At 38.2% G+C, this 25,857-nt stretch overlaps 1 protein-coding gene across 26 annotated transcripts in view; it reads left to right on the top strand.

The window, feature by feature from the left end:
• mbl (splicing regulator muscleblind) overlaps positions 1 to 25,857 on the top strand; it is a 262,579-nt gene that overhangs the window by 100,958 nt on the left and 135,764 nt on the right. The window lies entirely within an intron of this gene.

The following is a 25,857-nucleotide window of genomic DNA, read 5'->3' as shown; positions in this document are numbered from 1 at the left end:
ATTACCTGCGCTAATTTAATCCACTAATCTGAGTAATACAAGTATTATAGAAGCGATTATCCAGTAAACAACAAGATTACTAAAAGCGCAGTAATTGTGTCGCATGTAGTGTATTGGACTGTTTTGCCTGCAGATATCGATTGCCGACTAGTTCGACTCTCACATGCCCATGAACGTACAAACGGTCGGACAACTTTCAGCTATTTCATCTTCTTTCAGTATTCAGCATGTACATTTAAAGGACGGGCGAAAATGTATTTCCTCTTAACATATTTATTCAAAAATTAAGAATTTTTAATGAGCGCATTTCACAATGCTATCAAAGGAACATTTCTCCGCAAAAAGAACTATTCAGTAAATGTTTTCTTTTTAAGCGGAAACTCTACTTCCGGGTCTCCTAGTCGGAGATCACTCCTTTTTCCTTTTAGTGTGTAGTCACACTGGCACATCCCAGCGTAGATCAATTGCAAAGAAACCCTTTTTGATCTGAGGGGACCTAGCTAGAGTATGTCCAGCAAAAAATCCATTTCAACAAGTTCTTACCAGCTTTCACCGGTTGTAGAAATAATAATTTTCCTTAAATAAGGAGTAAAGTTTTTAGCAGTCAGCGCCGGAACTGATGTCACATAGATGCGTGTATGTGCACCAAATAGTATAACTTGGTGCTAGTCGGAGAGCAACAAATCTTCCCCTTAACTGGTCTAGTCAAGTAACCTGGTCAAATTTAGTTAAAACCTTTTGATGAGAGACATTGGTAAGCATTTAATTGGCTCAGTTACAATTGGGAAACCCGCCGTGCAAACCTTAAACATCGCAGTTCTTTAAAAAGTTTTAAATTACAGGGATAATTGTGGGTGTGTTTAACAGTTACAGGTCCAAGCGTCCTACTCCTGGAGCATTTAGCCTGAATATGGCAGAATTCTCGCAAAACCGTTCGCAATTCTGATCAACAGATTATCTTCAAACTTTTAGCAGCGAATTGGATGCTAGTAAACAAACTAGTGCCGTTTCACTTTTTGTAATCTCACAGTGGAAGTCGTAAACCAACTTCATCAGCTCGCTAAAATGGTGTATCACGAAAATATGGCTACATCAAAAGTGGGTACTATATCGTATATTATACATTGTCAAAAAATATAAGAAAGTTGGCAAATATGTGGAATCTTTTTCGCGAGCCATATTCCATTTCATCGAGCTTAAACAAAACAATATTTTGATTGCTCGTTTTTTGATCTCATTTTATTTTATCGCCAAGCCATTAGTTTTGGCCTTTAAAAACGTATGTGAAAGAAGAGAAATTTAATTTACGGAGCACATTAATCCTGGTGCCAGCGAGCCAAGTTGGAAAGCCAGTGTGGTCACAGGAACAAAATCCCCGTCGTTGGTCCTTATTGTCCATTCTGGGAGTTCTGGCAACACATTAATTCAGATAGTGCACTGGTGCTATTAGAACCGAATCTAAACGAATTGGCTCTTTTATTTCAAATAAATGTGACACCGAGACCTGTACATTTAAAGTATATTTTAAAATCAATTTTTTTTCATAAAATTCTTGCAATAATTTTTATAAACTTGTTATTTTCTAGTTTTGAGGACGTTGTATTTTCGATTTGTTGTATGTTCGACTCGTTAGCAAAAAGGAAAAAACATAACTTTGTAAAGTCTGCAAAGTTCCATTGTTTGCGTCACGCTGCCCCAAACTACCTCATTCTAGTTAGGAAACCTACTACACGAATATAAAACCAACCGTACTTAGTGTTGCACTAAGGATTTGAAAACATCTATTTCTGCTAAAATTAATTTTCCAAACCTGACGTCACTTCGTTTGAGTAGTAGTGAGGAGAAGAGGGAAATTAGTTGCTGATGATAAAAAATATGGAGGTGCACATTTAAAAGCTAGAAATCAGCAATCAGCTGGTTTCTATCTGGCCTAGAGAACCGTGTACAGACTCAGATGCACTTTGCCTTGAATCCAGTTTAAACTTGTTGAGAGTTTCCGCTTGTATTTGCACCGATCCCGTTAGACATGACATGCGAGTGCTCTAAACTGATTTCTCTGTAGAGGTTCTGCGCCCGTCTTGGACAAAATTAGGTAATCGAAAATGTGATTTTAGATTTCCTCTTTGAGCGTTTTTTCGGAAAATGACCGCAACAATTTCCGTTGCTCTTGGTGTCTCTCTTATGGAGACTTGGACAATTTCTCGGCATTGAAACTTGCCCTGGAAAATGATTTTTCTTTTGCATTTCCCAGGGAACAATTATAGTAAGCACTTCTGCAAGTGTGAGATTAGGTCAGCAGTTTCCCCATGCGGCTAGAAGTCCGTTGGCTGGTGGCGCGATTGCATATCTTGCGGATTTTTCTCTTTGTATTTTGCGGAAACAGGTTTTGTAAGATAAAGTGGCATAAGAGAGTTTATCTGCATCCGTTTCCATTTGTATTTCGTTAACTCCACAATGTTGCAAGCATAACTTCGTTCGAGAGTATAATTTTGATGGCGGTTTTGGAGAGAACATATCCAGAAAATGCCACTTTACTGAATTATACCAAATTACCCTTACTGGCCGTAGTGAGAACCGTATATCTTGCTGAAACTCGCAGTTTTACGAAAACCTCTTTTCCGGAAGTTTGAATCTCTGAAAAAATGTTTTTTACAATTTTGAGTTTGGTATTGTGTACGCACCCTCAAAAACCCAATTCCTAATTGAATTTCGCTTGGTGGCTTCCGGCGAGTTTTCGTCACAATCGCCAACCATGTGTTCACCTTTACACCGAATCATTTTATTGAACACAACTACTTTGTTCAGATTCCATGTTAAAAAACAAAGCGCTGATTGACAATGAAGAGACTTTAGGTTTGATTTTTGAGAGAAATCAGTAATTTAGAGTTGTGAGAATCAGGGTAAGTTAAGATCACCCCGTCTCTGTTGCTCGGTGACATCGCCCCGCTTCCTGCAAGTTGCAACATGTGTGTTGGAAGTGTAGAACTGCTGAAGCAATATCCAAATATCTGACAATCTCCGGCTTCTGGAGGCTTCTTTGCACTCCCTCCAGCTTTGCCAACATGAAAGAGGGTTTCTTCTTCTTATTTAGATTGGTACACCGGAGTGGGTGAATACCACAAAAAGGAGAGTAAGATGCCACAGGGCACAAAGTTGCGGAAGAGGGACGCTGGGGAAGTGGCGTCCTGTCTGTAGTATAGGTTGGGAGTTGGCGGGTGGGTTTCTTGCTCTAAGTTCAGTGCAAGCATTCCCAGCTTTGCTAGACCCCTCGTGGGATGCTCGATCCTGGGCCAGCATCACAGAACCAACTCACCCTCTACACACGTCTATATTAAATCATACTCACGCACAATCCGTGTTTTCTCCAGACAGTTTTCCAGTATTCAGCGACCCCGACAAGCCACCCCAGTTTCACCGTCATTAATCTCTGTATTACATCCTAATCCCTGTTGCCATTCCTCTTCTTAATGAGGCAGAATCACACAAACTGGACTAATCTCCATGAAGCGCAGATTCTGTAGTTTTCTGCTCATCCTCAATGTTTTAGTTTATCATGAAAACTATTTTCTGTATTAGTGACAGTGAGCATAAATTTTGGTGGATCATCTAAAAAATATTGGAACCGCAGTGCTGGATAATATTTGATTGTAACATAGTAGGTAGTAGTTGATTTCATCTCTTGTACCGGCCATGCTTTTAGTGTATCTATTCTCCTAATCACCACAAGAGGTTGGTCCATCAGTGAGGGCAGCATAAAACATAAACTTTGTTGAACCAACCTCTGATGGTGGGTGACAAACTGAAATTGATCAGAAGTGATAAAAAAAGAAAAGAAAAAGGCGTGCTGCGATGTTATTAAATCGGCCAAAAATCCATTTGTTTCTTTTAATTGTTGCCAGAAGGGAATATTGCAATTCGGGCAGGTTTTAGTTTGGAGTACTCGTATTTGCGGGAAAATATGTTTTTAATATCCTTTTCATACGACGAAAAAGTGGGTTTTACAAATTGGTCTGGGTGCGAAGACCAAAAACAGAGTCGCCGGAAGTGAGATCTGGGGACAATGAGCCAACCGGAAATGCCACTTTAACCCGAAGATTCTTCAGTTTTTACGATTTGACCAAAAATGATTTAAAAATATTCAGCTTCAAACTTTCTAATCACAGACAAGGTTTTAAAAACGTTTCAGTTAATACTCGATAGAAAGTTAGAGTTCAAGCAACTATAAAAAAGGAAACAACCCTCGATTTGAATGCAAATAAAGGACGCCGTCGGCAGGAAGCCATGCCAGGACGGGAAGTTGAGGGGGTTGGCGAATCTCGGACAGAACCGGTTCTTCTGGCCTTTCCCCTCCATTTAAGTTTGATGCACTGGTCAGCCTCTTTTTTCAACTTCTCTGTTGCAATTCCTTTAATAAACTCATACAGAAAATCATCCAAAATAAGGACTTGATTTGCGATCTAGTCAAATTTCAGATGGTGGAGTCTTCAAGCAACCCCAATAATTCTTGATGTTCGCCTTAATTTTGAATTTCAAAGGAAGTCTACTGAATGGCCCGAATTGAACTCTTCTAGACAGGTATAGCGTCACTGGATGGAAAAATAATTCAGCTTTCCCAGAACTTCAAAAAAATTTACGGAAAATCTGAATTAGTTTGCTCACTTAACCATAAACTCATATTTGAAACTAAATGTGAAAATTTTAATAACAAAAAATAGGAAATGTTAGTTATAAAGTTAATAAATTAAAACGAAGCTAGAATAATCGATAAGTTTAATTACATAGGTATACCTATATATAATTACCTATATAATTAAAATAATCACTAAGTTAAATAAATTAATTAATTTTGTATTTATACTTATTTCCTTTCCTTTCAACGTGCTTGCATATTTTGGTGGCCAGCGGTCTATTCATCATCCCGGCTTAGATGATTTCAATCACCGTCCGTTCTCTCTGAAGGATGGCAGATTGGATGATTGTCCAACTTCTTACTGAACTAAACGTTTAGATATTCCTTGGACTCCGTCCTTCTCTGTTCGTTAATGTTTGTAAAAGCGTATTTCTATTTGATTCCTTGGTTTATGTATTTACAATGCTGGTAATGGTGTACCAACTAACAGGTCGTAGAGATCGTAGACGCACATATGTGAGACACTTGAGGAAGTACACAGTTACCGTATTGAACTAGAGAGTCTCTAATTCGCAGGCATAGTTCAGCATCTTCGGAAGGAGAGATAATAACAATCTCCAGAGGATTGGAATGGAATTTCATATTTCTACTTCCGCTATCCCACTTATCTTCAAACTTGCTTTTCAAAGCTTTAAATGTAGCTCTGCATCATAGTAAAGCTATATAGCTGATAGGATTAATAAATAGGTACTGAAAATATGGAAATAAATTATCTTTTTCTCCAAAATCATGTTTTTATTATATTGTTTTATTTAATATAAAATTTATTTTATTATATTATATTTGTTCCTTAAACAAAAAAGATAAAAAAAGTCGTCAAATTTGGTAAGAACCATTTGAAGACCCTTTTCCATTACTTTAGTGATACAAAGACCATAGTCCTCGAGTACTTAAAGTTCACGTTTTCATTAAACTTGCATGCTTAGCTGCTTGAACGTTATGTATAAGTAGCATTTTGGAACAGCCGTAAATATCTGACTTTAGTAAACTTGAGCGATCTAAGCTTGGCGGTTCGATTTCAGCTTAAATTGCTGTAAATTAGAGCTTTTAGACAGCGCAATGCAAAATAACGGCCTGAAAGAATGGCATTTTGTTACAGCTTCTAAGTGAAAAATTAAATGAGCTCAAAATTACACATTTCTAGGTGCAGGTTAGGAGCTGATAGTGTGGGTAGGCTACGCTGCATTGCTGCACAAGCTCCTGCAAGACCTTTTTCTTTTATTCCCCCTTCCCCATCAGAACGGAAATTTAAAAACATTAAATCTGGTTCTCGCTGTTTCCTTTTACCGGCAGTCGTGTCAAGTAACAGCAACAAAAAGCTAAATTAGTCAGTTGTAAAAGCATAGCTACGTACATAGGTGAGTAGATGGTTAATTGGAAACAGTGTTATAACCTCCGCTATCACCATGGCAACCTAGCTAAACATTACTGCAGTCTCTGCAATGTGTACGCAGAGCCCGCTCCATTGTAGGTGCAAAGAGCTGCGAGTTAGCCATTAAAATAAGATTTCAGCCACTGCTTTTTTAGGATGGGAAGGGGTAGATCTTTAGGTGCTCTTAAAGCTAAGCCCCAACAGTACGGAAATGAAAATAAAATCATTTAGTACTGCGGGTCCCAGTAAAGGATTGATTGCTGCAGTAATGGTGAAAATCGCGGAATGCTGGAAGAAGCCTTCTATATATCGTTTAGAGTGTTTTTTAGCCCAGCCAAGCAACCAAATGCGACAATAGAAATAAACAGAATATTGTTCATTCTTTTTGGTGACTGATTCATAGTTTCAATGGGATTGAAAAAATAACTGCCATTTCAGTCTAGAAAAATTTATTTTGCCGAGCTTTCGACCTAGGGACTAGGTCATCTTCAGGGCTAGTTTAGAAAGTAATACTATTACATTTCAGGGTTGGTGTGTCTTCGGTCTTGTCTGTTCATAGACTGAATATTGTTTGCAAGCTACATTGAGGCAATTCATACGTATCTGAGAGTTGATTTAGCAGCGGGTTGCAAGCCTGCGTTGTCTTGGCTTTTATCATCTTTCCTTTAGATAATACCAGTTTTGATAAGTTTGGCTTTACGAGAAAGAGACAGATCAAGTTCTGAAATGCCGCAATATGGAATGTTATTCAAACTGGGTCTTATAAAAGGAACAAGAAATTTATCTGCGCTAATAACGTTTTTTCGAGTTTTCTTTAATTTCCCAGTTGTTCGGAAAAAGGGGTTTTCATTGTAATTGGTACGTTAGATTATCAGTGAAGTAAAAAACTTATGATCAATAAATATTGAGCTAGTGCGGTTCTGAGAGAGCTTGACACCTCGCCGTCAGAAAGAGAGACGTCATAGCAGAGAAGAAGTTCCTTCATTAGAGAGAATGTAGATCACAATCTGTGCCGGATTGCCGGAAGCCATCGCACATATTTTGCGTCTGTTCTAGCTTTTCCATTTAATCCACCCTTCCTCCAGGTTAGAAACAAATTGAGTTTTTTTTAGAGGGGAATGAGTTCATCAGCCCCTCCTCGAGGTAAGTACTCTGGAAGTCGATCAGTCTCCAGTTTTCCAGCCTAATACCCGGCCGTTTTTAATTCGTCGAGATTTATCTCTTCATTTTTCTTCGCTTTGGAAAATGAGTTTTCCAGATGTTTCCACTGGTAGGGATTATGGCCTGCGGGGCTGAAGTCGTTCAGGACAAACCCACTCCTTATGTTCTCCTAGTCCTTAAACAGGGTGGATTCTCCTCAGCTCTCCCCCCCCCATACAAAATGACTCTCATGTTCCTCCCATGATTGGAAATGCGAGAGGCGTCACTGTTGCCACCCCCAACTCCATTGTTCAGATCTAACTATTTCAGCGCTTTCCAAACATACTTGAAGTCCTGAGATAATCTTTAAATTTCACATTTATGTTCTTGCACGTACATCACGTAAATATTATTTCAATCACAAATAAAGTTCATCTTGGGCACCTCTAAAGTGCCATTCCGGAGTATGTGCAGATTTGCAATCTGTGTGATATTACACACAGTTAGATTAAATATTTTCATAAAGTTGGCAGTGTTGCAGGTAACGTAAGTTTCTTTGAGCAAATCTAGTGAGAGGCAGTTTGGAGAGTGTCTCTACGAGATTTTATTTTAAAATATTCCAATCTCGAAGGACACCTTTTGAATCTTTTTCCTGTGCATTCCACCTGAGGAAAAATAATTTTAAAACCACTCATTTCTATACTACTTTTGTTGACAGTCGTTGAAAGCAATTTTCTTTGTCAGATGGGAAGTAGATGGCGGAATATCAAGTTAGCACTTCCAAAGATCTTCCGTTGTTAAAAACTTCTCGCGCTCGCTCTTGGTTAGATACGTCATGTGAAAGAAAATCAGGAAGTGAGACTCATTTTTACGACATTTTGGAAGGAAGACCTGCTGTGGCAACATTGCGCAACATTGGTGGGAAATCCTTGTTTCCACTTGTTATCCTTAACTGTTAACCTTTTGCAAATAAATGAGGTAATTTGTTGAAAGAACGCCCTAAATGAACAGTTTGAGTCAAGTATCTTTCCAGCAATCTCGGATTCTTTCTTCTGTTTTAGAAATAAAATAGCGGTGACAAACGTTCACTGATAACAACTTATCTGGCCATCCTTACCGGCTTATCGCAGCCTTATCGGTCCTTCAGATAGCTGAGAGTAGCAGTAACAATGAAGCTCTCCAAACATTCCAACGTTTCAATTGTTACTTCAAATAATACAGTATCTGAATGCAACTGCGCTTTCATTGCCTCAAGTCTAGAATGAAGTTTGGCGAGTTTAGAATGAAATCAAGACGTAAATATTTCAATCTATTCCTAAATCCAAAATCCAAATTTCAGTAAATTTGATCGACCGGAAGGGCCACAGATTTAAAAAAAAAATCTGACGTTTTTGTTTTTTTAATAATTAGAAATTACCTGTTACTGGGGCAGGTCGACCCCTTTTTTTATTTTTTTAAAAATAATTTAAAGCGCGTCGACATCTAAGGTTATTGGCGCCCGGAGCTATTTTGCAGTGCACAGCCTGCCTCCGTACAGTGTTCTCTCGTTACAAACAACACATTTCATCCCCGGACAGTGTGCTGTAAGAAGCACCTAGGAACAGACACCTTTCATTTAAAAGTTTCTCGAGAACATTTTATACTGGAGGGATCTTTGGATCTCTGGGAGGAATGATCTATGGGAAGAACGAAGTCAGACTCTCCTATGAAGACTCTTTTAGTATATTGTACGGTTTAACAGTGTATTAGTTTTATGACCGCATCTCTAGAGCATACAGTAGCACTGAACGTCTGGTGATCTTTGAGTGCAAGGCAACTGCTAACCAAACGATCTGGAGGATTATTAAAGATGCGAAGTGAACAGTATACCCTGAACAAGCACGGGATCAAGACTAGCGATCATTAAAAATCAGCTTCAACCGCGGTCTGGGGGTGTAAAACAGCAAGTTTAAGGGAGGAGCGTCAAGTTTGGGTCAAAAGAAAAACAAGGGGGGCCCTAACTAAAAAACTTTGTAAATAAATTAAATTAAAAAAAAAAATTGCTCTGCGTGCGTAGCGCTCTCAATTAGTAAAACCTCCTCGTTTTAATAAAGTAGCTTACGAATTTCGCCGGTCGTCGGGTGGCGCACTCTGTTAATGAGATTTCTCTGGGCACCACCAGGTAGCTCCATCATCTTCGCCATGACTCTACTTGCACGGCCGCCATTAGACACACGCCATAGATACTTATATTACTCATACACGTACCAAGTTAATCACAAAGCTGACGTAATACTATGATAGCGAAAAGTAAGTGTCCGCCCCAGAGAACATTTTCCTAATTATTTACTGCTGTTAAACATATGTAAATCGCCCCCCTCTCTGCCTTATATGAATACCCCCGCCAATTTCTCTTACTTAAATTATTTGAAAACTATTTTCTTATCTTTTACATTTTTACACTAATACCGAACTTTAGTAGACCTGATGAGCAAGCGATAAAGTACCAGCTGGCAAATAAACAGTAAATAGTTTAGGTAATAGTGGACAGTTAATAACGTCTTCTAAAAGTGCCACCGTCAGATGCAGTGTAGGTTTTCAGGTTATACGTAGGCTACAGGAAGCCGTCTGCTACTATGGCAATAAGAATAAGAAAATCGTGTACAGAAGTAAAACTGTACTGCGGACCCTCCTTGTCTATTTGCGAAACTTGTTTGATGGATAGGGGCATCGAGGGCAGATTGGAAATTGAAAGATAATTGCAGACCCCTACATAACTTACCCTTGAACTTGCTGAGCTTCTTATCGTCATCTTATCGCTTCCTCTTAAACAAAGCCAGATAACTGCTCCTTCTCTCTCATACAGATGCGTCTCGCCGCACCGTTGCACAGTCTATTCTTTTGCAGATTTCGTTCTTATCTAAACTTAAGTCTCAATAAATCACTTCACATTCATTTACATCAAAATATATGTAAACTTAAACGATGGTTCAGTTTTGTAAATAATAGAAGCTGACATTTCGTAGTTTCAACTTTAAGTTTCGATATCTCCTAGTACATTCATAAGATCATTATGTCATTCATGTCCTTATTACATGTTGTTAGTCTGTATATACAGGTAAAATATAGACTCTAACAATCAAATAATTTTGGAGTTAATTGAAGCTAATTTTTTGATTGTTACCCAAAATTTGTGTTGTAGTATCTCGCTTATCGGAACTTTATTATTACGAATCATAATTCACCATAGTGAAGACTGGCGAATGGGTTGAGTCAGGTTAGGGTGGTCTGCTCTTCGACTCGGGAGGTTATCCGTGGGCTGGCAGGTTAGCCTGGTTTGCTTGGCGACTTGGTCGACCGTGTGGTGGTGAGTATGATATATTCCATAGCAAGCCTTTCTTAGCTTGCTTTGCCCGTAGAACTTGAAAGAATTAAAGGCTGGAAATATATAGCAAATGTATTTTAATTTTCTTCTTCAAACTAAGAGAGGGAGCTTTTAATTAAAGCCTCAACCCTCATAACTAAGAACATTATCTGGGCCAAAGCTCTATTTTCTTTTTAAAGGAAACAATAGAAAATTCATCAAACTTTGATTTGCTCGGTTAGCTACAAGTTGCCACTATTTCAGATATTTCATTTACTGGACGCAGAAACGGAACAGGAACTTTCCCCATCTCAGCAGATTTTCGATTCGCCGAAAATAACCTATTTAGTGCAAAAAATTTGATCCAAAAGTTGTACTCATTTTTGTTTGTATTACGGAAATAATGGACAAAGTGGAAAAATGGTTTTGGTGTAATTCTTTAATCTGAACTGTTTAGTTTTCCCATAATTTCCGAAATTTTCTGAAAAAGGACGCCTACAATTTTCAATAAAATCTCTTTGCATACTTGCAGATCTGTGACTTCCGTTTTGAAACATTTTTCCAGGGAAATTTAATTCAGTTATCTGGTTTGGAAATTAAGCAATAAAAATAATCAAATTAATAATTAATCTAGTTTGTTAATATTAAATTTTAATTTTTGTCTTCTTCATTACATTGTTAATCTAGGTGATTTCCTCGTAATGATGGTTTTGGCTTTCGACCGTTGTTGATTGATGATTTTGGGAAATATTGAGGTCCGATCATAAATTCAAAAAACAAATGTTACTTTAAACCAACGTTTCGGTAAATATATTACCTTCTTCAGGGTATTATAAAAACGTTTTTACAGTTATGTTGTAGCTCAACATTAAACCCCACAAATATTTTACTATACCCTGAAGAAGGTAATATATTTACCGAAACGTTGGTTTAAAGTAACATTTGTTTTTTGAATTTATGATCACACCTCAATATTTCCCAAAATCATTGCCTCATCCTGTTATATTGCTTGTAATATAAATATAAAATAGATAAAGATATTAAAATTTATAATAGGATCGCATTAATTATTGTTGAAATATTTAACTAATTATTTTATTATAAAACTTCTTCATAAATACCCAAATAAAATGTCTACATTAAATTCTCATTTAGAAATTAATTATTGTTACAAGAAATTCTTTATTTGTTATTAACTGTGGGGTGATTGGTGCTCTCATATTCTTCTGTAGCAACAAAATTCCTAATTTAAATATTACTGGCTAATACTTTCATTTGTCAAAACTTAATAGAAATTAAAATAATGAAAAATACAGTTCTTCCATTTTATTACAGGCCAAAGAAGGGCGTGGTATGACGAACATGGCAGGTAGGCGTGGTTTTAGTAAACAGTTCTCACTTCTGATTGGCTCTTCAAACCACCTACTTTTCACACTTCCATTCTTCACTGCGGTTGGCCAATTCTTTAGCATTAATTATTTCTATTAAAAATAAAAGTTCAATTGTTTTCCCTAATTTTTCCTCCGTAGGTATTTAATGAGGTATCCAATTATGCAATACAAAAATTTCTTAATAAAAACTTGAAAATTAAAAGATTTTTCTCGCTTAATGCCTTAGTTTTTCCACACTAATAATGTTGGGGTAAACAGAAAATTGGGAATAATGATTATTTTCTTGGGAAGTACATAGGTAAAAGAAAATTGTTGGTCATATTTCACCTATTTTTGCAAAATGAAATTACTTAAATGATAATGTTTTAAAATTTTAATAAACACACAAGCTTTTTCTCACTTTTCAAAATGGCTGAAATTGCGGGTTGAATTATGAATGAAATGTTTGGAACTTGGATTTCTTTATTCTTTTACGTAACTTTTAAAGTTCTACGTTCTTGTAAAGGAGATTTTGTATCTTCATTGAAGTCAACTAACATTTATTAAATATTCGATGTTTGGAAAAATCTTGAGATTCAGAAGTTCTGTCCCCTAATAGCCTGGTGTTACTTTCTGTTACTACAGTTCTCTCCCCTAATAGCCTGGTGTGACTTTCTGTTACTACTGTTCGCTCCCCTAATATCCTGGTGTGACTTTCTAATTTACTACAGTTCTCCCCCCTAATAGCCTGGTGTGACTTTCTATTACTACAGTTCTCTCCCCTAATAGCCTGGTGTGACTTTCTATTACTACAGTTCTCTCGCCTAATAGCCTGGTGTGACTTTCTATAACTACAGTTCTCAACATTCTAACTTCTATGTTTATTTAAATTCTGATTTGATAAAACTTTACATTACCCGGAAGTGGAAGTTCTATGTCAAGTCATGCTCCTTTCCATACCGGAATCAATTCGCTGATAGAACAAAATATCTTTAATAAAACCTTTTAGAGTTACATTTCCAAGGTTGAGAAAATTTGTTGGAGTTATATTTGAGAAAATATTAACAAAAGTGAACAAATAGTGATTAGTAATTTTTTTCTGTTTAGCTGTTTTCTCATAAAGTTAACTATCGCGGATTAAAGTACCTTACTAAATAAAAATAGAAACCAGCTTCAGGTTTCATTTTTAGAGTTATGGTGAATACAGAGTCAGATTGACGCACTGGCCAGTTTCAAAAACCTCTTTTTTTGATCCAAGAGAACATGAAGCGATATTCCTGGAGAAAAATTCAATTTCTAAGATCAGCAAGTTTACGGTGCTTTCTCTTGCGAGAAATTGGAAACTGGTGCAATTAGGGTCGAAAAGCTTAAACCTTTCTTTGAAATCGATTGTTAGCAGAAAAGCTGGCAAACTGCTGTTCAGTTGCCACGAATTGCAGTCTATGATAGAAAGTTATAAAAAATGTTTCAAGCTTTTTGATGTACAACTAATTATTAAGAATGTAAATCATTAGTTAGTTCTCGCTGGGCTTCCTCAGCAGCGCTAGCGTCGCACATCAGCGCCTCCGAGAGTTTTGGAATCAGTTCCAAACATGGATTTGTCTTAGCCGCAGATACACGTAGCTGCAGTTTCGAGATATGAACACAGCTTCTTAAATCCTAAAATAAAGAGTGTGCCACTTTCCTCAATTTAAAAGGAAAAACCAGAACTTGTAAAGTCAATCAGTGGTGCCACCCGGATTGTGAGAACAGGAAGCTAGTGGTGAAAAAGGGAAGTAATTGTTGATAGAGAGCGCTGCGATTCCAGTATTGTGCGCTGTACGCTACACAGCCTCCGTAATAGAATATCTCAACTGTTTACACATGAATCTATTTTGGGCCAATAATCCGACCCATCTACATAAAATATACTTACAACCATTAAATCGATTAGTTTATATACGCTCTGCGCCGTTCCACTCGCGCCAGTCAAGTAAAATAAGAGCAACACAAGAACTGTAATGAATTACTGCTCGCTTGGCTACATTTAGCACTGGAGCTATTTTTGGTCCACTGCGGCCATCCGCCCTACTCTCCTTCTATGCCCTGATCCTGGGCATCAAACAATCCAATCCCTTCTTGACAGCTCTTAGTTATCTGTCTATCCAATGTATCTCCAATGTTTATTCTATCTTCTAATTTATAATCTATCTTACCTCTCTAATCTAAATTCTAATCAAGGCAATTTATCTTCTAGTCTATACATACGTACTTCTGATCTGACCCATCTATCTAATCTAACTCCTTATCTAGCAAATCTACTTTCTAACCTATCCAAACTACATCGTGCAATTTATCGGTCTTTTCCTGCACAGCTAATAGTCTACGCGGCGGCCAGTAAAACCTCATTTGCTCTTTTGTCTTCTGTCAGCTAATGTTTTTTACCTTAAATATCCGACTAAATTGGCATTTAATTGATTAAGGGATTATAAGGATGGTAAAATCGTTTGGACGAGTATCCTTGCAAAAGGAAATTCTATAAATCATAATGTTTCGGATCCTTTTTCTGAGATGATTACTTGCATGCTGTTTCTGTGGAATTTGAGGCAAGATGTGACCTGAAATAGTCGCCCCAAGCGGATGAAGAGGGGGGTAGCGCATTCGTCTCATGTTCTAACACTATCCCCATTACTTTAATTATATGCAGTTTTATCTGTTCTGTTGAGTAAATCGTAATTTCCTATAAAGCCCTTTGATTAGAGTACATTTAATGTGAGGCAAGACAAAGCACACACCCCACAGTGGGTCACATGTGATAGTCACAATGGGAATGGAATTCATGTCATCTGTTTGTAATGAAGAACGTGACACGGTAAAAATGGCCGGCTTTATTAGATCAAGTGGCTCTTTGTCAGCCGAGTTAACTATTGATGTGGTGTTAAGTGAGTGGGCTCTACTCATGAAGAGCCGACAGTGGGGTGCAGAGGATGTCAGTCTGCCAGTCTGTCAGTGTACTTCCTTCTTCCAGTATCTCTTTATAAATACTTAAAGGTTTGTCTTAAAGGGCTGTGCGACCGCATCTTCAAAGCGCGCATGCGCGGCTACACCAGTTGTGAATACTCATTCCGGCTATTTAAACAGCCACCAGCAGCCGAACAGCCAGCAGTACCAGCTTGGTACCCTCATGACCCGCGCTAGCAGACACCCGCATGAAGTCAAGGGTTGAAAAGTGGCCAAACAGGGCAGAACTGCATCTTTAAATATCGTTTTTTATTTCCATAATGTTAAAAACAACTTCCTTGAATATTTTATTTCATTCTTCAGGACCTTACTTTCTCTGACGGCCGGCGACAAGAATTATTGCGATCAAGCCCTGCTCTCACCAAACATGCATGTTTTGAGGTTCTTTCGAGAAGCAGAAGAGTTATCAGCATCAGTTATTGTGCAGTGACCCAAAAAATTCTTTTAAAAATAAAACGTTCTTACAAATACCATATGTTTCATTACATTGAGGTGGGCTTAAACATGCCTTTTTGCGGTGTAATTTACGATCAAAGTGGCAGGTAAGTAATCGCCCAAATTCCCGAATTGAAAAAATTATAGTATATTCGTATTTCAAGTATTGTGACCAGTTTTTACATTAACAGTAACGGGAAATTCAACAGTAGCATAGGGGCGTTTAAAAAGGTTAAACAATGCTGATGAATGCAGGAATGTGTCGATCGGCATTACATTACAACAGTCTAGTCACTGGGGAGTCCTAAACATTAATTATAATATCAGAATCTCAATTTAATTTTTTGAAATTACTTGAGGCGATAGTTTTTTGAGAGCTTCCTAACTGCGTAGACTATTGCGTATTTTATAAGGGACGTGCAGAAGTGCGTCACGTAGAGTAGTACTACGTGAGTAGTGCTACCGACAGAACATATTGATAGTTTTAGTGTCTTGAACAAAAAATCTTTCTTCCGGAGTGTTAATATCTTGAAAAGTCTACTTTACCTTCCCTTACGACTTAAGAAGGGGTGTAATGCAACCTCGTTAAACTGTCCAAAATAGAATTTTTATTTGGCAGGACTTTAGATAGGACAAGAGAGAGAGGAGGCAGTTTTCTCTCGACCGGAAGTCGCAGTAAAATGAAGTTGGTACATCATTCTGTTTCTACTCTTGTTTCCGGTTTCAGCTGAACCAGTTAAACGGAGAAACCATTTCGTGTTTTACGATACACTGTTACAACTAGTTCGAGAAATCATTAGTACACTTTATGTAAAAGTGGGCAGGCATATCTAACTGTGAAGGATAGCTGAACGGCATAGCAAAATTAGTAGAAGAGAATTCGTCTAGACTGTAATTTTAATCAATGCGAATCGTTTCCTTAGCAGGAAAGCTTAGACCAAAAGCAAAACCGAAATAAAGGGTTTAAGTGGAAATAATTCGAGTTGATTTCCAACGGAGAGAAACCTACTCTGATGGTTATAATAATGAGGATGAGATTTTCATACTGTCCAAAGATTTGACAAGAATCACGCTGATTTCTTTGCCGTTAACATGGTACAACGATTTTCTCCCAAAGTTTTCCTGTTTTTAAAGAGCACTGAAGCAGACAGAGAGGTGCAGACATGTCGTCGTGCAAGCTCTGCGCTGCAGAAAGTGTTGACAAGGACGAGAGGAAGTCAGATTTGGTTAGATGATGCACCAGTACGAGAGTAGCTATCGATCGAGCTGGCACTGCGGACAGACTAGGGCCCGGGCCAAATTCTCCAGCAAGTGGACCTACATAATATTCCATCAGCTAATTAAATAACCTGTCTTTGCCTTTTGCTCATCCTTAACTAATTTGATACTCAGCTGGCTGTGTGATACTCCAGAGTGCGAGAGGAGATTCCAGTCATGCCAACCTATCTCGGTAAACAAACAACCATCACTTTGCTTCCCCTTCTGATATATAAATCTGTATAAAAACCTAACAGTTACTCTTCTCAATTACTATTTATTTTAATCACTTTGTAATCTAATGTTTTCTCAATTTATTCTTTAAATACTGGCATAATGGAGAAGAGGGTGAGAATGAGGGGAGATGGCCTCCCTGAAGTTGCTCTAAACGCTCGCCATTGTGAATGTTCATCCAACTAAGGACCCTTCTCAGAGTCTAGTGGATTTTCTTGGTAAAGATATGAACTAGCATATTGTAGATATCGTACACGGGCCAGCTTCGACCCTGAGGTCGAAAATCCTTTGAGAGACCTAACTTCCTTCCCCGCACTGTCTAGCTGCTGCAGCAGTGCATATTCAGCCAACACAAACCGTAACCCCCCTAAATCATGGCTGGAATGTTTCCATCGGAAGCGCCTCCTTTTGTATTGAGACGGATAATGGAACGAAAGGGATTTCAGGCTGTGAATGGTTCTTGACCCGCTTTGTCAGCTAAGCAGTCGGCTAACTCCTAGCAACTCCTTCATGTATATTTTTTGTGAATGTTGACAAAAGTAGAGTGGATGGCTAAGCTCGGATGGCTGTACTTGGACTCAGAAGTCGTTATTTAAACTCAGAGGTCGCTACTTGGACTCAGCTTCATCTTAGATCTTAAATTCGTCCTTTTCATTCCACTCCACAGACATATTTCTATAAAATCCACTTTAAGGTAGCCATGTTTTTTTAATGGAAAATACTAATTAAGTAAAAAGCAGATATCAATATAATTTACGAAAGGTTATTAACAATATTTGTAGGGGAGGTTGGAAGTGGAATATCGATAAGCATTACAGCTGATAAAGAGTATTATCAGCCCCTCACTGCTGTTTGAACAGCTGCTGCTCGCTCGCTCATATTTCCTGTTGGCGTTCACAAGACGAGGGTGAGTGATGTGACGTCAGTTTGTGTCGCACGAGCCAAGTAGACGCATTAGTGTGCTAATTTCTCTCACTCTTGCTAATAGGAAGTACTAGAGTCATGGCTTGTGTACGTGTTTTTGTTTTCACCGGAAATGGCCGTTCGAAAGCCTAAAAGTGCAATAATAATGCGGTGCTCACTACACTCACACAAGCGCACGCAGAGATGGAGCGAATGAAAAAGAGAGGGGCAGGACGAAGCCAATCTGGAATCTCATCGCTAAATCTTACAACAATTTTATGAATAAATAAAAGAATATTAGCGCGCGTTGTAAGAGCGGCAGTTGGCGGGAACAGCGAAGTGAGTCATCTAGTTAAACTGGGTTGGCTATCTCCACCTCCACATCAGCCAATATTCTGGCTCTGCAGTTACTTTAATTAATTCCTGTTTATCGCTGTCTCCATGTTATGGCCACTCCCCCTAAATAGGCATCTTGAGCACTTTCTCTGGTCCTAGTAAGAGCAAAGGCGCGATCCTGCGGTAACTTTGCGCATCTCTTTCCACCGGGACAGTACGTATTTCGCATATAGGTGAGGGAAAGATCTCGTTTAAATACAACATCACTACATCTCTAGCGTGCACACTGCTTAAGAAATTATGTTCTCTTATGTGTCTCTCGCTGGAGTCTGCCATCTGGTTTCTCAATTTTGCATTCAAAGCTCATTTTTCTCAGATTCACGTACAATCAACTTTGCCTCCAAAAGATGCTGCCCCAGATTAGTGAGAGGAAGTTCGAAAAGGGGTATGATCGATTTGCACTTCTGCAGTTAGCTCGCCAAGTTCTAACTCGAGACATTCGAAAAGTAATTTCAAAATCTCACCAACTTATTCCTAAAAACCCTTTTCCACACAATCTAGAGGCTTCTACTTGGAATTCCAGTAACGCTAATAATCTCCCATGTTTTTAATTCCGATGAAATATAATTGCGAAACTGTACATTACTGTCGTGAAGTTAATCGGATTTTGCCGTTATTTCCCCCCTCCCCCACAGTTTGTGCACTATTTCCTCTTACGGAGTCGAGGACAAAGAACACCTCCAAACTAGACGGCTCTAGTTTTAGCCAATAGGAAAGATTTTGTTCTTTACAAGACAAAGATTGTCTTTACAAGTACAAAATAATTGGAAAATGATTTATTGCGCTAGTTAATTGGCCGAGGAGCGCGGCTTTAGCCTCAGTGCCCTGATAGCATGTGTAAGTGATATTTCTCCTTTGATAGTTCGCACAATGCACATAATATCCGCAATATCGCGCAACAGCAGCTGCATTGCGAACTGTGAGAGTAAGTAGCATGAATGGGCGGGGGACCAGAGGACAGACGGCCTCGGCCAATTTAATTCAATAAAGAATAAATTTGGTTAAATTTATTTCAAGGTTGCCATGGCTACACACATGTGTACCGTTTCTCCCACTTTTCTGTCGCCTCACTAACATCGCTCACAGTCGAGCGCCTACAAACGCGCCCCTCTGCTCTACGCCTATTTTATTCCATTCCATTGTCTGCTGCTGCCAATTTATTCGTAAATCACCTGACGAGGCTTTACTCCCATGCAGGGGAGGGGGTAGCTTTTTGTCGACACATTCGAGTTGCTAGATCGATTCGCAGTGGTTTGTGCAGCCTGTCTTACACTTTTCCACTATCTGAGATGGATCGCCATCTTGCACCGTTCGAAACAGCAAGTCTGGTGACCTTTGCGAATTCCCAAATGAGTTTTCTTTGTGCTGAAAGTGGTTTTCTTTACGCTGTGTCTCCCCTCTCAAATAAGAAAACACTTCCTGATTGTTGCCCAACGTACAAAAAATAAAATAACAGAAGAAGAATAAATAAATTGTAACAAATCCGAGTATTTGTTATACAAATAAGTTGTAATTAATTAAGAAAGAAATCATGATTCCCAAGCGTGTGAGCAAATCAATACTACTCAATTTTAAAGTTAAGTACTCTCTTCCTAAAATGAGAAAAAACATTACAAATATTTAGGAATAAATATTAACACACGTAATCACTTATGATATTTGGAATTGACTTAAACATGGAAGGGTTTCCTATTGACTAATTTCAATTTATTTATTTCTTCCCTCTAGATTCTAAAATAGATTAAACAATGTAACAGGGCTGTACGACTGTTGGAAAACAATGTAATAGGGCTGTACGACTATTATAGGTTAACAATGTAACAGGACTGTACGAATATAGGTAAACAATGTAACAGGACTGTACGACTGTAGGTAAACAATGTAACAGGACTGTACGATTGTAGGAAGCAATGTAACAGGACTGTACGACTGTTGGTAAATAATGTCACAGGACTGAACGACTGTTGGTAAACAAAGTAACATGACTGTACGACTGTAGGTAAACAATGTCACAGGACTGTACGACTGTTGGTAAACAATGTAACAGGACTGTACGATTGTAGGAAGCAATGTAACAGGACTGTACGACTGTTGATAAATAATGTCACAGGACTGTACGACTGTTGGTAAATAATGTCACAGGACTGAACGACTGTTGGTAAACAAAGTAACATGACTGTACGACTGTTGGTAAACAATGTAACAGGACTGTACGATTGTAGGAAGCAATGTAACAGGACTGTACGACTGTTGATAAATAATGTCACAGGACTGTACGACTGTTCGTAAACAATGTAACAGGGCTGAACTACTGTTGGAAACAAAATAGTAGGATTTAATTATTTTAACCAAAACAGCAAAGAAACCTTACATAACTTGTTTTTTCCCGCGCACATTAATATCATGATAAGTTAGTAGCAGCAATTATTGACCAATCCTTGATTAATTTTAGTTCTTTAATAATCTTGAGTTTTGGTCGGATTTAAATAAAAAATCTTTACAACAACGTTTCAAACTACTATACGTATTTAGTTCACCTTCAGAGTTGCAGTGCAAAAACAAAAGATCTGGGTGTTTACAAATTATCCTGAAGAACGAAGATATTATTCACAATGCTTATTTTCTCCATGATACTTGTAAAAGCCCGCATCTTTCGTTTTTGCTTTTGAGTTCTGGAGATGAATTAAACAAAGCAGTTCGAAACATTGTCATAAAGACTTTTATTTATAACCGATCAAAACTCGAGATTCCTCAAAAATAATATAATTTTAGTTTAGTTAATAACAACAAAACAATTTAACAATTTAGTTAATAATTATTAATGAATCGTTTACTGACTTATTATCGCTCTCCCTTTACGTCGAGCAGTAGAACCTACAATATGGTATGTAATATAAAATATGGGTATTTGTTTTGTTATCACCCGTGGTTACATTGTTGCCATGATCACCGTTTGTTGTTTTGCTTCAGGTCGTGTTTGTATCTCAGATAGTTGCCGATAATTATTTTAAATTTATTAATTTTATTTTTATTCTTTTTTTTATTTATTCATTTACTATTTAATTTACCGTCAGCGTCAGCATCTGAGGTCACTGGACAGCCGGAGTCGGCTGTCTTTGAATTGTTAGGTGCCAGAAAGTGTTCACTTACCAAAGACAACTTCGCGGAATAGTTAGCTTTAGAGAGTAATAATTTCAGAACGCGAAATCGCCGAGTAAAAAAATATTGTTATTTCAATATTGTTCACCTTACAAAGGAAGTTTGTAAACTGTAATCACAAAATTGACGGTTGGAACACTGGTAAAAAATAAAAAATTCAAATTGGTTACATAATGAGATAGTGTTAGTGAAGAAAGTCGAATGCTTCATAACTGTTAGCACTCAACATTCTATTTGAGGTAAATGTCGCAGATTTGATTTAGTACATTTAAGACGGCCAAACTCCTCTTTTTGCACATAGACGAGGGTTTAGCGGTTTCACCTCAACTCTAACTCCTTTAATTGAAGCAGTCTTGAATCCTTTATTAATTCCATTAGTTTGCCTTTGATCCAAAATGAAATATTGTAGGAGGTGGTTGGTAAATATACAAATTATTTGTGCGTCTCATACTACCGCCCCGTGATAAGTTATTCAGACAATGAGGTGTGAGGTACTACAAACGGTCCTAAGTTCGCAGTTAATTGCCAGGCGAGCTTATTCTAACTTATTGCAGAATTACAGTTAGTAATCAGCTAGATCACCCTGGTCTAGATAGAACTAGACCAGAGTAAGTTCTTTGCCACTTTAAAACTGCAAAATATCGCAAAATTGAAGGCACTGGAGCAGATGCCACATTAATATTACCACATCCATGTAGATAGTATCAGTCTGTCTCTGGCTGCATTTAGGTTTTATAGCTGCAGTTCTCGCGCATGCGTCACCATCCCCACCAGAGTGCCGAGTGGTTGGCACCAGATCGCGTTTTGAATAATTAATGTAAGATAAGAGCTCGTTCATTGCATCCATAACAATCATTTATAATATGCAGCGGAATTGCTGGTAATTTGTGCACATACTGCATTTTTGTGCAGTCTGGTGCATCCACCTTGCCGACCTTGCGAAGACAAAGTCCGTCATTGTGCCACTCTTACTTCCTGCTGCTGGGGAAGCTTTACTTTACAGAAACATGGCTTACTTAATAACCACATACTCTCCTCCTTCTATTTCTTTGATTAATTTTTTAACAAAAAGAGATCCTGCGGACACTCACACGACTCAGTCTGAATAGAGATTCTAAAGTTCTTACTCCGAACGTTTACGCCAAACTCTGACTCCAATTATACAGTTTGTGAACCCGTAGCACAGTACACTCTGCAAACAATCGTACACAAGTTTCTCCATACCACTCCCTCACAACTACACAAAAAACAATTTTCTTAGAATACTGATACTGATATAACCTGTTGATCTGTACATTTTGTATTTGGATATTTAATGTACAATATAATTTGTATACAAAATTTTGGCGAAATCTTAATTTCATTTTAGGCAAAAAACCTTGTTTTGACGTCCCTTAAGTCCGAAAAAAAGGTTTCTAGAAAATGGTATGTTTGTGGCATTTGGTCAGGAAACTACACCCTAAGCTAATACTGGACATTTAATCTCTCAAGCCAAAGTAGCAGGTTACAAGTTGATATTCACTTGTTGAGGTCGAAAACGTTTTAAGAGAGTTGGTTTGACGTAGGTATAATATAATAATTGGGCACATGTAGCTCTACAACGTACAATTACAACATTTCAGGAAAATTGATTAAGCTCGGCTCTGTCAACGGGATTAGGTAACGTCCTTCTAAAGTACTATTCCAGTACAATTCAAAAACCTACTACCATGCTGAAGAATTGTTAAATTTGCGAGTTGAAGGAAATTCTTTCGGATTACGGGATGTTTATTTTTCCAAAAGAAAGTATATCTTGGAGAGTTTTATAAAATTTAAGCTTAAACCTTTGTGATGTCACAGCTCCGGGACCCCTAAATTCCTTAACATCGATTGTCTCGAGAAACTTTGAAGTATGATAGGCCTTCATTGGGAAGTATACACCCTGTTTAAATTTAGCTTTGGTGAGGGTTTTGCGAAATCTGGATACATCGCAACACTTACATAATGCAATCTGGAGAGAGTGAAAACACGTGGCTAGCACATCAGCCCTGAACTGCCTCATTAAATTAAAGTAATTGCAGTCGATTATCAAGAAACCAATTTAGTTCAGTTGTTTTGGCAACACTGTTGACCTTGACTGCGCTGACTCAATGCACGCTGCCATCTATATCAACATTTAGAAATTATTTATTTTAATTTTCTCTTTACGCAGAGCACTAGTAATCTGCGCAAAATCGCCTTTCTATGTTGGATATTGACCAAGCCGACTACCAAGCTTCGAGAGTTGGAACCTGTTGGTAACAGGCTACACAGACTTTCTAAAGGGTGACTTTACCATTTCGTCCCTGTGCTTAATGAACAGTTAATTCCTAGAGAAACACAGTTAATTGAAATAAATTACGAATAGAATATTGAGCAACTCCAGCCAACTCTACGTCGGAGGGATCAAAACTGGCCAGAAAATGTATACTTAAGTTAAGGAAAAGAAATTTTACACAATGGTTCCTGTTGTGAATGAAATCCGAGCCTAAATCGTGCTTAGTGAAGGAAGCCCAATATGCTCGCATATGCTGCATCGGAAGCCAATATGCTGCACCGGAAGCCAATATGCTCGCATATGCTGCATCGGAAGCGCAGTTGTTTCAAATGAAATTCCAAATTTATTTATTATTTTTTTTTAATGATTTTCTGTTTTTATTCAAATATTTTGAGAGAATGGCGAAATAAATTTTTAAATTAAAATTCAGTAAAGTGGCATTTCCGTTTGAGGAAAAAGAATTTTCGGTGAAAACTAACAGAAAATCTGCAACATCCGGTTACATCAAAGAAGAATAGTAACAGGAAGTGATCTAAAAGAGAAAAAACGCCAATTGTGAGGTAACATTGTTTTCACGGAGACTTTTATTCTCCCCAATACAATATTAGTAATAATACTGCTGCAAGCGAATCTACATTTAATGCAAAGAATTATTTAGCATGGAGGGAAGAGGTTTAGTCGAATGACCAGCGATAAAATTAGAGGTAGTCGATGAACTGAAAAATATAAAAGGGCAGCTCTGTCCAACAGAGTCTCGATCAATCTTTTAAGTCGAGGGAGTTGGCTTTTTAATCCTAATTAATTTCCTTTTCGTTATCGATTTCCTGTCTAAAACGTGCAAGAAACAATCATTGCTTCATGTGGACTATTTTATCTTACCATTCTTAGCTATTCAAGATGAACATTTTTAGGGTAAACGTTCGAGTTTCAGTTATTTGAGTCAATTGCAATAAGAATAATATTAGGACTGCTTTGCAGGGGACGATATTGGCATAATAAAGTACTAGCTGGAGGGCTTGGGATCAGAAGGTGACATTCTCAGCTGGAGTGCAGTCACCGGTCCAGAGAAGGGATGAAGACAAGAGACCTAGAAAGAGTTTCAATGTGCTTCCCATAGCATATCGTGGCGGGGAGTTCTCTGTTCTTCGTTCAACCTTCCTAAAGGTGGTGGGAGTTGCAAAGCGGGCGGCGAACGTAGAATTTACAAAAAGAGAATACTGCAAGCACAAAGGTTTTAGTTTAGGAAAGAGTTGGCAGAACTGGATGCAGTAAGTCGAGCACACAAGGATAGAGGACAGGTATGACCTTGGAGTGTTCCACAGGGTGATCTTGGGCCGTGTGTTCCCTATGGTCTGTGGCTGTGTCAGACCGTGAAGGTCACCGGCCTCTTCTTCTGTCTGTACACACCAACACAAGTCCAAGCTCCTCATGCTCAGCTCGGCAGAGAGCATCCAAACTGGCGATGTGTAGTCTACAGATAGGAGTCTGCCCACGCTTTCTTACGTCACTCTATGTACACAGAAACGAGACAGAGTTATAGGGCGCTCTGTCGGCTAGACGGAGACATACTACTCCTCTACTCCTCCTCTCAATCCCCACTCCTCCAGCCGGTATCTCTCCCTCCCCGCTAACCGGCACCCCCCCCCCCCTCTACCCACCCTCTTAAAGCTTTCTTTTTATTGCATTCTGTAAACTTTTTATTTTATTGCATTTATGTTTGGTTCCTTGTTGGGACGTCCCTTCTTGAGACGCTTCCACTCTAAGGACCGTTTCCTTCGTCTTCGCTCTATTTCATCTATTTATTGGAAGAAGCTGGCTGGCTAGGTCGTGTGAGGTCTGCAAACATCCTCAATTTGCTTGCTCTCCATAAACTGCATATTTGTTACTTTATTATTGTACTGCAAGTAGAAAGCTACTCAATTTAAATGTATTGTTGTTAGTTACCGTAAGGAAATTAATCGTGCACTTTTCCTTCCAATAGCCTTCTGCTCATTGCCATGAGAAGGAAATGTCGTGAGCATTACTTTTTGTTCCCATAAATAAAATTCTTTTTAAAATTGCTAAATACATATAAATGTATTTGATTAGGTGATATTTTCTCTAGAAAACGCCAATTTATGTTCTATACTAACCAGAACCTCAATAAATCTTAGCCGTGACTCTGGCTGGACGACCTAATCGTGTAAATTTGTCCGTTTCCAGTTCTTCTTGATGGCGGTCATTTGAAGAAAGCTGCACGATTCTGAGCTACTTTGACTTAGT

The sequence above is a fragment of the Rhodnius prolixus genome, unplaced genomic scaffold (assembly GCF_049639745.1).
Source record: "Rhodnius prolixus isolate KJV_2025 unplaced genomic scaffold, Rpr scaffold_38, whole genome shotgun sequence".
NCBI lineage: Eukaryota > Metazoa > Arthropoda > Insecta > Hemiptera > Reduviidae > Rhodnius > Rhodnius prolixus.
This window is presented reverse-complemented; position numbering and strand designations above follow the sequence as displayed.